Here is a 15570-nt window from a genome sequence, read left to right on the forward strand (position 1 = left end):
GTATAGCAGCAGGATGCACTATAGGAAGAGGGCAAGATGTGGGAGGAGGCGTGATGCTCTGGGGAAGGTTCTGTTGGGACATTCTGGGCCCCTACGGCTCACTTAAACACTGCTGCAGACATCACATCATGGTATTCCCTGATGGCAGTGGCTTCTTGTAGAAGAATGCTCACAGCCACACTGTAAAAGTTGTTCAGTAACAGTTGAAGGAACATGACAAAGAGCTAAACGTGTTGACTTGTCCTCCAAATTCCTCAGATCTCAAAGCTCATTCTCTCTGCTAACTTCTAATTCCAACCTTTGAGCTGTTGTGGCAACGCTAAAGGGATCAAAACAATACAGGGTGACCAAAAGTTTGGAAACAAAGTGTCTATTTGAGTTGGGGGTGCATGAATTTACTCTTAATTTACCCATTTTTGTTATAGCATAATAAAATAACTTAAAAGCATAGTATTTGGCGAGTGCAATAACTTGGAAGAAAATTAATAGAACCATGAGGTACAGGTATGCTGGAGCATAACTTCAAAATGCAGGCCATCAGTGTCAGATTTCAAAACTCTTGATGGTAAAGTATCTAACAGTTTTAATTTTTTTAAACATCCAAAAGTACTATGAGGCAACATTTACTGGCCAGTTTGAGGAGCCTTCATAAGCATGAATGAAGGTACATTCCAGAAGATACCAGTGTAACCAGTCTAACCAGTTGGTGGAAACATTCACAACTTTGTATAAGAAACAAACATAAACATGTTGAAATATGTTTTACACTAATCTGTTACTCTTCTGAATATATCTGTGGTCCTGATTTATTGAAATAACATATTATTTGAATTATAGACTTTTCATTTGTTTCCAAACTTTGGGTCACCCTGTATTACGAAGCTGGTGTTAATGTTACGACTGATTGGTGGAAGTCCTACTTCTTCCACCTCTAACTTCATATTCACAATCTTGCATAATATGCTTCTTATGTAACTCAAATGATGTGAACATGATGAATGCGGTGTTGTATGAACTGTTTAATGTGTCTGACCTCTCTTTTTATTCTCTCTGAAACTACTGAGGCACTGACATGTATGATGGTTTTATAATCTTCGTGGGTTTCCAAAGAAGAGAACTAAGGCTTATGTTAAAAGAGAACAGTTCCTGTCTTCCTTCTTGTTTGTTTTTATTACCTCAGTAATTACACTTTGCGATTTAACCCTCTTATCCAATTACCACTTGTCTTTCAAAGCCGAACCTAAATGCTCCTGCTGCTGTGGATTTCGACAAGATCATGACAAGCTTGCGGCGCTAGCGTCAGACATGTTTCTTTTTCTTTTGACTGAGAGAATTATTCAAACACATTGTCCTCATGCTAAGCCGATCACCACCAGAGGATATTATTGTGTCATTATCGAAGCGGGGTTACCTGTGCACCTGGTTTTCAAAAGTAGGTTCATCATAACTTGTGGGATTTCTGTGTATGCAAGCGAGAGATACACATAACAGCGAGTGACTGGGTAATAACGAGGACTTACTGTACAGGAAGCAAAGCCACCGTGACAACTCTCCAGTCTAGGGGAACCTTCAATACCTCCACCATCTGTGTCTATTCTCTTCATGAGCTGTAGTTTCATCTGTGAAATGAGAATGCAAATCATATTTAGTAGTGTGTGAGTGTGAACTGGCAAGGCAGAACATTCAATTCAGTCTGATATTACCAACAAGGAAAAGGGGAGCAGGAAAAGGCAAAGCCCTGCACCGGGTGCTTGTCACAAGTCCAAATAGTACAATGCTTGTAATACAGGACATATAACAGGTTTATTCCGCTGATTTCCACACTCATTTTTTCCCCCATAAAATCATGTCGAACAAAATAACTTACAACTCTATTTGGGACCACTTTACACGGTAATAGTGTGTTCACACTTTGAGAAAGGGGCCGTTTTGGACGCATTTTATTGGAGACCCCAAGAGCAAAAAAGTCTGAGCAGTGAGAACACACTGGACAAAGAGCTTTGACACCAAACTTTCTCAACTATTTGCCATTTCACTGACTTCAGTCTGAGGACAGAACAGATGAAAGAAACGGGACATTCTTGAATGATTCTTCCTTTTTTTTTTGAAGCACTACACATTCCATGCAAAAAGGGTTGGAAGTTTTAGCAAACTGAGGATTGGAAATTGTCTAATCTGAAACAGAGTAACTAAGTAAACCAAATCTATGTTTTTTTAATCTACTACGCTCCTTTTCCTAAATGTTAAACCACTTTGTTAAATACCAGCCAATCCAATCGTCCTTTTAGGCCATAAAAGCTCATTTTCTTCTTGCTTGTTGCTCCGAGAACATTTAAAAACAATTTTCTGTCAAAGCCAGAGCAATTGTGGTTAGTTCACATGGGAGATTCTTGTTCTCTTGCTTTCACAAAGTTAAACTATGAAGTTTGAATGTGAAACGTTACAGATCGATACTTCAGGAATGCATTTTTACACAGCAAATTTCAGCAACAAAAAACAATAAAACTGAATTTGCAGCATGAAATGACATTTAATTATCAAATGCAAATGACAAATCAGTTTCTAAATCTAATGTAAAGAAAAAGCTCCTTTATATTGTGTCTATTGAATATGACTTCACCATGGAGACTAGTAACAGGCGGTTTTATATGATGATTTCTGTGACTCGTGGGTCTCGAAGTGTGATTGAGAGTGATGGAGATGTCTTTAAACTTAATATTTCAATTTAAAGGAAGAAACAGCATGTACTAGGGTCTTTATGAAAGCTGTAAAGTTTAAAATGAAAAGAAAAGTGTGACTCATTGGAAGAAAATAGCAAGAAAAAGTGTTTTTTCTGGTGTGTTCTTACTGTGGGCAGAAACTAAGCCGGACGCTAACACACAGGCTCCACACAATTGATGCAATTTGGGTGAAATAATCCAAAATAAGTCGACAAATGTGAGCCAAAAATGCATGACTTCCTGTCTAAACACACTTTCAGTATCATAAAACTGATCTATGGCTGCAGTTCCATTCTAATAAGCTTTGATAACCATCTGCTCCCGGCCTCCAGAAGAATAATGTTTGTCCTTTTGCTAACTTTTACTTCAAATTCTCCTGTTTATAGTTTTATAATGTCGCTAAAACTGCCTTAAATTTATGTAAAACCCATGTGTTCAGCCTCGAAGCTGTTTTGTGTTATTCAGGACACACACAGCTGACAGGCAGGCACACCGGACAAAAGGTTACTTGAAAGAAACTTACTGATGTTGTGGATAACAAAAGCCGGCAGGGAGGCACAACTGCAACAAAAGGTGGCTGAAGAGTCCAGGGAATAACAAGTAAAGTCCAAAAAAAAGGTCAAGTCCCAGTGAGCAGCCAAGAAACAATCCAAAAGACAAAGCAAAAATGGAGAAAACTATGCAGCTACGTGGAGAGAAATGGTGAAAAGAACAAGTGACGACTGACAGAGGGACTGATTAGATGACGAGACGCAGGTGTGGCTAATTAAGGCACAGCTGGCAATCACAAAGGCTCAGTCTCTATACAGTGCACTATATTGTGTATTTGCCCTATTTTAGTGCTGTCTGAGTGTTAAGTTGAAATTCCTACACTCTGTATAGTGCACTCAAATATCTCACAATGCACCAAGAAAGGCAGTGTATCGCTGATGGTCCCGAACCAACAACATGTGCCATTATGCATTGCATCGAAGGAGAACGACAGACGGACAAAAGAACCGACTGAGGATTGGTGGCGTTTCTACAGCTTTCTGAAGCCAGTTTTATAGTGTTAGTATGTACAGTATATTACAGTGTTAAGATGTATTTTATAGTGTTAACATGTATTTTCTTGCATTGCCCTGTATTTTATAGTGCTAATATGAATTTTATGGGATTAATAGTTGTTTTATAATATCAATAAGTACTCTATACTAATAAAATGTATTTTATTGTGTTAATATTTATTTTATAGTGTTAATATGAATTTTATGGGATTAATAGTTGTTTTATAATATCAATAAGTACTCTATACCAATAAAATGTATTTTATTGTGTTAATATGTATTTTATAGTGTTAATATGTAATTGATATTGCTAGTATGTATTTTATAAAGTCAAGATGTATTTTATGGTGTTAATATGTATTTTACAGTCTTAAGTATTTATATTATTTAAATGTATTTTATACAACAGAAATATATTTTACAATGTCAAGATGCATTGACAGTCTTCATATGTATTCTATAGATGTATGATATAGTATTAACAGGTATTTTTTTCCTGTAAATAATTATTTTATAGCATTAAAATGTATTATATAGTACAATGTTAATATGTATTTTATAGTGTTAAGATACATTTTTAGCTGAATATATATTTACTCCACCAAGGAATGTTGCCGTTGGTTTGTCCGTCTGTTTGTCCATCTGTGAGCAACATTACTCAATAACGGACTCACGGATTTGGATGAAACTTTCAGGGAAGGTCAGAAATGACACAAGGACTGAGTGATTAGATTTTGGCAGTCATGTGTCTTATAGTCTGGATCCATGGATTTATTAAGGATTTCTGTATCATTCAAGATAGCGGCACAACGTCGCTGGAAGTATCACAACAAGTGTACGCCATGTCAGCTGCCTGCTGGTGATCACATAATTACAATCCTACTACAAATCCACCGCTGTGGACAACAAATTGTTTAAAGATATCATCCGTCAGAAATCATACGATGACGAAGCAGCCTTGGTGGAGTACTGCACTCTTTGAGTGCTTATCTTGTTTGTATATGTGTCAAAAAGACAACAGGCATGTGACAAATATCTCTTTTGTTTTGGTGCGAAATTATTAAAATTAAGAAAAATTAAAACTAATAATTCGCAACAGTATTAAAAATTATTATTTTTTAATTATTTGTGTTTTTTGGAAGCAGAGCGATGTATCACAACACAAACTAAGAAAATAAAGTTATTTTTAATCATTAATTTTGGAAAATATGCTTAGTATGACAGAAATTTATCACAAAATTGCAGCGTGGTTTATTACTATAGAATTGATATGATATGTTTTAATCGAGTGACACAGTGCGGTAATTAATAGTGCCGTAGCTCGAGTAGTTTTCTAAAGTGTTACATTTGCAGAGGAGCTCGCTACATAGTTCACAATAAACTAGTCCCTGGATAGGAAGAAAGGAATGAGTGAATGACTTTGATGCAGGAAGTGAAGCAAACACAGACACATGAGGAAATTAATATTTTGAAAATAAAACACAAAACACAACAAGAAATAATCAAATTTGAAGAAAACTTCCTCAACAAAGCCATGACAAAATGCCTGCCCTTTATATTCTGACACATCAGGATCCAGCTCAAAGCAAATCATCGGACATGTTGGTTTGCCTTTATAATATAAGACTGTAATCTCATTAGGGTGCTATGACCTGTCGACTTATCAGCATCCACGTCAATTATTTGTTTTATTTTTAAGGAGAATTGTCCAGCCTTGACTGAGGAACACCTGAGGAGTGACTAGGAAGGTGGAGGAGCAGTGAGGAGGGGAATGACATGCAGCAAATCGATGCCATGAGTCAGAGTTGATCGATGGCCACCGCAGTGGGGACTTCCAGTCACAATTCAAAGGTCACCTGCTCAACCAGGTGAGTCATCTGGGCACCCGTCAATGTCTTTCAATCAGATCATTGTTTTTGAATCGTTTTCAGAGATGCCTCAATTTATTCTGACAAATGTTTTGCTTCAGTGTCACTACGGAAATGATTTTTGGCTCCAGTTATTGGTCGGGTGAGCTCAGAAGTGCAGTTTAGAAAATGCCAGCAGCAGCGTACAACTTTATTCTGTACGCTTCCAAAGATTCAAGCCTTCCAGTGTTTGGGAGTACTTCAGATTATCACAGAAAAAAGAGGTAGTTTGGAAACTGGGCAGAGTTTTGACAGCCAGAGAAAATACACAAAGATGCAAAGCCTAAATAGGAAAAAAAATCACCACAAGTGTTTATTCAATAGTAGAAACAGTTTTTGCATATCTTTTCCTCTTGTAGCTGCTAAATACACTCATAAATCCCTAAGGTAATCTGCTTGCTACCTTAAAATTCCCATTAAATAAATATTTTTCGACTTCAACTGATGGTAGCTGTGTGTGCATTGGGTTGATTGGAACATACACTGTCCCTTATCTAAAAATTAGCTTGCTTCTAAGCTAGCTAACAGTAAATAAGCTATTTTAGGCACAATTCTTTATGCAGTCTTAGTTTAGATTTTGTTTTCTGTCCTACTTTTCCACAATATACTACACCTAAATAAAATGGTCAATTTAAAAAAAAAAAAAGACAGTTGTTTGAAACAACTGCTAAAATCATCAAGCTGTCATTTTTTGCAGGCCTAAATGTCATATAAGAAGTGTCTTAAGATGACTTTTGAATTTAATTTCTCAGTGGAAACTTTTATTGTGGAATCCAAGTGCATGATGATGCAGAAAAATAAACAACCTTAACGCTTCCTGAATGGTCAAACCATTTTAGTTTCTGTGACAAGTAGCTTGAGAACACACTGGTTTTCTGTAATCCTGCAGATAAACTAGACTTAAATTCACTGACCGAATCTCATCCCAGATTTCGACTGTCCCACACAGCTTCCAAGACTGGAAGGCATCGGTGCCAGCGTGAACAGATTTTCACTCGGTAGCAATCTGCCACTGGGTATTGAGATTTGCTTAACATTTCCATGTTATTAAATGTTGCGGTCAAAGAATATAGCACAGTGTGAGTATTTTTTGATGATTTTTTTTTAAATTCTATACTGTCTTCACTGACTGGGACACTCAAAACCGTTTAGGGTTGGATGGTACAACAGGTGCCATTATGGCAGCAAATTCGGGATATTTTAAACACACTTGAAGGCTGTGAATAGCTTCTGGGTAAGTGTTCACACCTTTGTAAGTGCCCATTTTGGGGAAATTAACAAAAGAGAGTGGTAAAGGCTGTCAAGTGAGGGGACTTTTGGAAGAATTCAAAACCTAAAAACCAGACTTGTTGACTGATTCTTCTTTGCAGTCGGTTCAACAGGCACTCTCTACTATAGGTTGAATTATTTCTCATATGCTGGTGCTGTTTTTCACTTTTTGCCCTGAGTCCATGTGAGTTATGTTCACATTTCATGGTTTGTCTGAAATAATGGAGTGTGAGCCTTAACTTGACCTGACCTGAAAAGGAAACAACGGTGTGTTCTTTCCCCTCTGCTCCAAACCCAAAAACTCCACACTCCTAGAAGATTTGTAGGACTTCAGCTGAAACTGAACATGAGTTGGCCTCCTGTTTTCAGTCATTCACCCCCTGTTCTGCAACAATAAAATCACGCTCCATGTGTTTAAGATTCCCCATATGCAAGCAGTGTTGACCTTCCATCTTGTCCTGGTTTTGACCAGCTCCCTGTATGCTGGTCGTTGTTCCTAAAAAGGGAAGATTTACGACTCCGGCCTCCAGATTCATTGTCTCTGTCCGTGTGTCTCAGATAGCTTGCATAGCGTCTTCCTTCGCTGGCAGCCGACATCCATCAGCATGTCTTGACCTGGCAACTTCAACCTTTCATTGAGACCTACTTAAACATCTCGACAGCCAAAATAAACCTGTGCCCTTGGCCCTGCTGGAGCCGCTTCCTCACAAAAGAGTCAGGACTGATGTACATTCAGTAACCCTTTAAAAGGCCACTCAAACACTGTAATAACCTCTGAAAATTAAGCAAACAATCACACGCTTTGGATGCGATAAAGTTCTGTCCATTTCCAGCGAGAGTTGAGTCTTTTGAAGCGGCTCTGGATGCACGGTCAAGATCTTCTGTTTGCAAAAAGAGTCATAAGATCGAACAGAAAAAAATCACTGAAAGACGGAAGACACTTGAAATACTAGTCATAAATAGCCTACATTCTTTTTCATATTGCAGTCGGACATGAGGCTTCATGGATCTGATGATGCTTGATGATCTCGTCAGCTTCAAGGACAGAAGCCTTCACTCAAAGAAACCTTCCCAGTCCCGAAGTTAATCTTGAAAATACTTATTGCCTCAATTTCCAAACCAATCACTGGATTTAACTTCCACTCTTGGCTGAAATTCTTTTGGATTATTACTAGATGTCCACAGATAGTCTCATTTTTTATAAAAAAAAAGTGCAAGTTTTCTGAATTTCAATTAAGTTTTTTGATCTTTAAGGTGAGCCCGTGCTTTATACCAGTCTGAGCTTGTGGTTTTTGTTTTATCTGTTGAGATTCTTGACCTTCTTCGACATTTTTTTAAAAACTTTTTGCTCATTGGTCATGAATCAAAGAAAAAAGAGTTTGGTGTTTTTTCTCATTGGGTAGGCACATATTAGGGATCGACTGATGTGGGTTTTTCAGAATCGATACCAATTGGTAATCACAAAAGGCAGATAACCGATATTTGAAACCAATATACATTAAATGTAATGCTTTGACAGCATGTGATAGCAGAGAACCTGCCATTCCTGACTAGGTTTCTTCATGATTGAGGGTGACTATAACCGAATATGTAAACTAGATATAGGAGTGATTAAATTAGGATGCTCTCTTCTGTTTATGTGACATTAACTGTGATTTGTTGTTTTGCTTTTTTTCCATTTTCTGAATAATACACTGTTCTATCACTTTTATTGACCACTAGGTATTATTATTGTTTTTCAGATTCTGTTTCAGGTTAATCTGTGGCTGCCTTCTAACTTTGTGTAGCTTTAGCCACCTTGAGAGCAGCTAATTTTCCGGGTTTGTGTCAACAGCTTGTGCTCATTTTTGACTTTGAGAGACAGTTCTGAGAGGTTATTAATAATCCGTCAATAAAAATACTGATACAAATATTCTGAAAAATGTGGCTCTAGGAAAGCCATGGTTATTAGTCAGTTACTTTGGTCCAGGCTAAACTATGTCAGCAAATTAATTTTTGTGAAAACGTGTGCACACATTCATGATCTCCAGAGGATAAAATTTCATGCATTTCACAACCATAAAGTTAATTATGTTTTTTCCAGCAACATTTTTATACTTAGTACCACAAAAATTTGCTTTGCAATTGAGCCCAGCGTCACATAGCTGCATAGCTGTAGACTCTTGTTACTTTACAAGCTAAAACCTACTGACACGTTTATATGGGTATAACATAAATTCAGTCAGATGCAAATACACAACACACTGAGGAATCCACCTTCAGTTCATATGTAATTTTCTGTGTAGCTGTCAAGTTCAATCTCTGCCCATGAAACATATGAGCAGCCGTCTTTGCTGTCTTCCTCGGTGCTGGTTAACAAGATATTGGCTCTGCTGCGGTTTGACCAGACATGGTGGGGAGGCTTTCAACGAGACGCTGCACAGAACCGTTCTGTGGTTAACATGCCTTTAATTTGTCGATCATCGCTTTAGGAAACAGCTGATGTTTCAATGAAGATTCTAATGAAATGAGCCTAATTGTGGAATTTGAAAATGACTTTAACGTCGTAACGTATGGCAACTGTCATCATGCCATTTACAGCGGAGTGACTCCACGCCTGTAAAAAGGAGTCGTTTGCAACACTTCATTAATGCTACTTGCACAAATTCCATACAAGCCTGTTTGATCATCGCCAGACCTCTGGAGAAATCCATTAGCAAACTCAATCACAGACCAGAAAAGCTGATAAACCAGTGCCTCGAGCAGGAAATTTCTCCATGGCCCGTTTGCACAAATGTGAGTACACATTACAGTAGCGAGAGACAAAACGAGTTCCAGCAGCATAAAAATTAACCAAATGAACTGAGATTCAACTCGTGCCATTGTGACTCCGTGACAGTAACTGCACCAGCTGGCAGAGTCATTTTAATTCCTCCTCATATTTCCAGCAGAACATAAAACACAAGCTCCACTGAAGATACGAGGGATGAGTAAGCACATAACTCAACAGAATACAAAAAGGAAGAGAGGTGGGGATACGTCATGCGGACGGCCTGTGGCTTTGCTATTGAAACTGTGCCACTGGCAGAAAGCTCCTTGCTAATTCACAGACATATGCTGGGGGAAACTGGGGTGTTGCTTTATGTGTAAATACATGTGCTTGGGGCTTGGAGAGATACAGTGCTGTGTTTGTATCTCTGAGTTTAATCAGTTGTTGGAATTCCACGCCGAACAAGGAAATCTAAAAACAGATTCCATGTGCTTAAGTGTAACATCATGACTGGCAGGGTTCTTGTTCCGGCACGTGGAAGCTAAAAATGCTTCATATAACCCAGTGCTAATGTGCTGTCAGTCATGCTAAACACCTTTTCAATGCATACAACGAGCACTCGTGCTTGTTTCCAGGCCATGTGCACCAGATTAGTCATCACTGGAACTGCTGTATATAGCAGGGTTGCATGGTAATATTGGTGAAACCATAAAAATGTTATCAAATGCTACATAAAATCAAAAAGTGGCATGTTTGACATAGTTTTTCGTTCGCCCAGTGCATGTCTACATTTGAAAGGAATGTGTTTTGACTCTGCACCTACCAACACCTACAGTCAGCATCATGATAAGTAAATTCCAGCAGCAGGCGAGTCATGAATCAGCAACAATAAGGAGGGAAATATCATCACATCAGATATTGGTAAAGATCCAATATCATGTTTACCCAAGATTTATTTATTTTTTATCACTTTGGAATGAAATCTGTTAAACATCAAGGTTGAATCAGAGAGGCATGGGCTTGCTTTCACCCTACAGGGAAGTTTTTGGCAAGTGTATAATATATTGTTTTTGAAGTTTCGTCAAATTGTCCTCCGCATTCATGGACATACAAATGAGAATCACTGGAGTTTTCTTTCCTACAAAGTCTTTGCAAAGGTTAGTTTTCAGTTAAGAAAGCATGTCAGAGTAACTTAACATGATGATAAAAAGGAAATGATGTTTTCAAAATTGTTAATATGTTACTACATGACATCAGCGAAGAGCAATTTCCAAAAGCTGAAATTTAGGATAGAAGTTTTGCAGAAAGTCTGACTCACTAGTTCTACAAATTTATGCTGTCATTTTGTGTCTGTCACACATTTAATAGAATGCCATGGTAATGCTCCATCCTGTTTATAAATCTTTAAAGTTGCAATATATGCCAGAAAAAAAATCACAATCAAATATTTTGCCCAGATCTTCAATATCTGCATGAGGTGCCTAAATGATGGTTCTAACAATAAATTTTAAGCAATGCCGCTTGGCTGAGTGAAACTATTTGAACACAAGAGACATTTCAAAATTAGTCTCTTTGCAAATGCAAGCGAAAATGTAAACAACAAAAATGGAATTTTGTCAAAAAATATAAATCACTGTGATGGATTATCCAACGACAGCACAGCTCCAGGCTCTGCAGGCATATTTTAATAGCACACTGCTGTGACCCATAACCAGCAGCTGTGGGTAGTTGAGGGACAATAAGGTGTAAAACTCCACACAGTGATCCCTCCTGTGCATTCACACGTCACTGAGCGCATGTGTGCTTTATTAGATTGCTACTGCGGCTCTCTCTGTCAGCCTGTCTCGGCCCTCTGTATTAAACTGTAAAGGCACCACAGGGTGCTGACGGAGCTCAAACCTTTTAGCTGACTCAATGTTTCACGGCCGGACCGCCTTTGCCAAACACCAGACAGATGTATCCTCTCGGCTGCTCCGTTTGTTATCACCTGACCAAAGCAAAACTGCACTTGGACCCATAAAAACCGAGGCGATAACACAGAGAGCGATGGCTTAGTTTACGAGTGATGTTTCTACCGTGGAGCTGTTCAAACATCAGAGCAGAAAAAACACAGGAGCTGTCAGATTTGTTTGTGTCCAAGACAAAGTAGTGAAGCTTATTTATGGCCTGGATGTTTATTAAGGAAACCTAAATCTACTCCTGGGGAAAAAGGGGAAAAATCCTGACATTTAAAGAAGACTAACTTTTGACCAAGGAAACCTGCTGGAACCAGGACAACAATGACCTCCACGTAGGACAAAAGAGTTATTTACAATGCCTCATAGTGCTCACTTAATTTCAGAACACTTTCCTGCTGTAGCTGTTTTATGCTGCTTAGCAGAAATATTGATGATGAATTGTAGTTTGCTGACACATTAGCACCGATTTATATAAAATATGTTATCCAGGTAGTGTATGCAAAAGTGTGATGCCAAAATACAACAGAAAAAAAACCTTAAATCAAACAATAAAAGCTTATATCATTTAAAACAGCAGTACACGATGATCCTGCATCCTGCATGTGAAAAAACTAACTACTTAATGAATTTAACAAACAATTTAAATGTTGAAGGAGTGCAGTTTGTGTACGCTGAGTAGAACAAATTTGTGTATTATCTGGGGAGCGATCTCGTTTTTATTCAAGCTTTTGTATTGTAAATATAGTAGTAGGGATGTTCCTAATAACTAATTTTACAGGCCATTAAACATTGATTTAAATTTAGACAGGCGGCATTTCTGAAAGTAATAAAATCAACTTTTTTCCCCCTCATTTCTTTTCATAGCTTTACTGTGGCTTCATTTCAGCAAAACCAGTCACATACAAGATGATGGTGGGAGGAGAAACTTCAAACATGTAGTGAATGTGTCACATTTTAACCCAAACTAAAACATTTTTCCAAACCCGAAGTAATCTTGTTGTCCAAAATTAACTATCTCTACTGTTTTGGTGACTAAACGAAACCACAAAGTGAGTGAATACCTAAACTAAACAACGATAGAAAAGGGTCCTGTGGGAAAATCTGACCATGGCCTCAATCCTTCTGTGACTTAAGTGGCTCTTTTAAACTGGATGCCTTTATTACAGCATTGCAGGTATAACAATATATTTATTTTAAAGCAGAATTACATCCCCTCAAACTATTATTTAGATTAAATTAAGTTGTATAGGAACATAATCTTGTGGAGACTCATTTCCTTTTCTGCACACTGGCCAAATATACATACAGCTGTGTGCACAAGAGCCCATTCTGAGTCGGGAAAAAACTGCTTTCTGGTTTCAAACATCCAAACATTAGCATTAGCAGTGGGCTGCAGTCTATTGCTAAGCACATAACCACTCTTTACTAGTTAGGATTACCATAATGAGCATCCATGCTAGGCGTCCCAGCTGGTGGCTGTTGAACAGCTTAGACACAACAGTTAACCGTTATTGTACATTAATAAAACCTATTTCTGGCCGCCACTAGTGAGGGCAGAAATACGTAAGCGTTTACTCAACTAATTGTGCGTATCTCAAAGAAAATACAGCTTGTTTTAGTGGGGAAAAATGGTAAATCTTAACTTATAGTCCCAGCATGATGAATCATTAATGATCAGCCATTAACTGGAATGAAGTACAGCAGACATTCTTCCAGATGCTCTCAGTTTTTTCAACTACAAACACATGTACAACAAATTTCCCATCATAAATTGCTTGGTTTCACCAGCTAACCATTGGAAACATAGTTAAAGTAGCTACGAGTGGCCACAAGACACTGACCAATAGAAGTCTCTGTCATCGTGTTCCACTGCTAACTGAACCTTCATAATGCTCTCTGTTTTTGAACATAGAACTGGTGATCGATCATCTTCTCAGCTGGCCGCTGCATTAAACACAAACATAATAGTATGAGGCTCCACCTGGTGGCTGAACCAGGTACTAGAGCTAATGTGCAATACATTTTCTGACATGCATTTTAATTGGCCGTTCAATCGACTAAATGATAATCATTACCATACCTAGTTAGCATAGAAATTGTCTAAATTAAGACTGTAGAAGTCGAAATTCGTCACACAGAATATTCAGAATTAATTGCCTTCCTAAGCCCGTCTTTTCTTTTTTTAAAAAAAACACTTGAAAGTATTTAGTGATCTTAAATTTTAAGTGGAATTTTATCATTAACGTGGCATAGGGGGAAAAATATGCCTTCTTCTTTATGCAAATTTCCAAAGTTTTCAGGCTAAATCCTACAAAATCTTTGTAGTAGAAGTTTAAGTGATGCATCGCAAGCAGTGGAAGTTGGACTGATAAAATATGCATGCGGACAGCTGCACACAGGGAATACAAAAATCCAGGCCCAATGGTTGTTTTCTCCACCGAACCTCTTTCTTCTGCTGATTTAATTTTCTCGTCTTCAACATGAACTAACAGGTCATAAAATGATTCACCAGCTATTTTCTCTCTATAAAACGAGATTACAAAGCAAAAAAGGCGATTGGACACTTAAATTCTAGTCCATTACAGCTCGCATTAACAGTAAAACGCGGCACTAAATTGCCGACTAGTTACCTCTTAAAATCTACATATGGGTAAATATAATAAGGATGATTGAAATAAATTCCTTCTTGTTGCCTCGTGCTGTAAAAACACACTCTGCTCTGTTTCTATGTGGTCGACAACAGCTGTCATTTTTATCTCTTCCTGCATGCTCACACCTTTATTTCTGGCTTGTTTGTGTGACTTGATGGAATTCATTTCTGCCCTTTGATTGATGACACTGAATAATTGCCAGATTTGCACTGAAGGTAAACAGCCAGAGGGATCTTAAATGCAAACTAAATGCGGTATCCTCCTCTACTTTCCTTCTTATTCTGCCTCTCCATGAATTTCATATTTTAGCCAGAAAACGGGAAGAAATCATAATGTTGACGATTTCTTGCAACGGAAAAAGTCCCATTAGCTTTGCAGCTATGAGCCGAAGGGGAAAGCGTGGATTTCGGTGCAGGAAATGAGGCCTCCATTTGTCAAAGAGGAGACAGTGACCACTATCAAAACTCAGGATCAAATGTGTTTTCATACATGCTGTATAACTGCTTACATGCCCTCAGAGGATGGGAATGATGAGGATTCTAGTGAGATGAATGTTTTTTTCTTTATGCATTGAAAAGACAGCAGGTAAACTCTTATCTGGAAACACAACACAACACACCAGAGGCTGCTTTCTTTGTCTCATTTTCGATTGGACCAGCAAGATGCTTTTCAAGCCTGGACACAAGAACACCAATGCTGGGGCCAATTACTGGTAGCTACCTGATCAATGTGAACTTTGAAAGTGGATGTACATGTGGTTCTATTCATATCACAGAAGCTAAGCGTTAGTCTGCACACATAGAGTCAAACTGCCCCTCATATCAAACACAGAAAGAATGAATTTCTGAAAGGTTGGCTGTGACTTTTTGCAAGATGTAGCAGCTGGTAATGTATACTCTAGGACAGATTTCTGAAGAACTTGTCACTCTTTGTAGCATAAATGGTTAGCATGTACCTCCTAATCGAAGTACCTCCAATCAACAACAGCAATTACTTCAACTGCAGCTCTTCTAATAATGAAAAGTGATGGAAAAGATTCTCATCACAACAACAAACGCTGCCATTAGCTCTGTCCAGTACACAGTGATGCTAACTTTAGCATCTCACTCAGAAAAGCACACAAACACATGCGTAATCCTGCCATTTTTCGCAAATTTAACCTGAAGTAACAAAGAACTCAAATGTGAAAGAAAAAACATGCACAGAATGAACTTCCTCAGAGCTGTCACAGGAGTGTGGGCTGGTCATGATAAAATATTTAAAATCTGCA

Source organism: Acanthochromis polyacanthus, chromosome 22, assembly GCF_021347895.1.
Source record: "Acanthochromis polyacanthus isolate Apoly-LR-REF ecotype Palm Island chromosome 22, KAUST_Apoly_ChrSc, whole genome shotgun sequence".
Taxonomy (NCBI): Eukaryota; Metazoa; Chordata; class Actinopteri; family Pomacentridae; genus Acanthochromis; species Acanthochromis polyacanthus.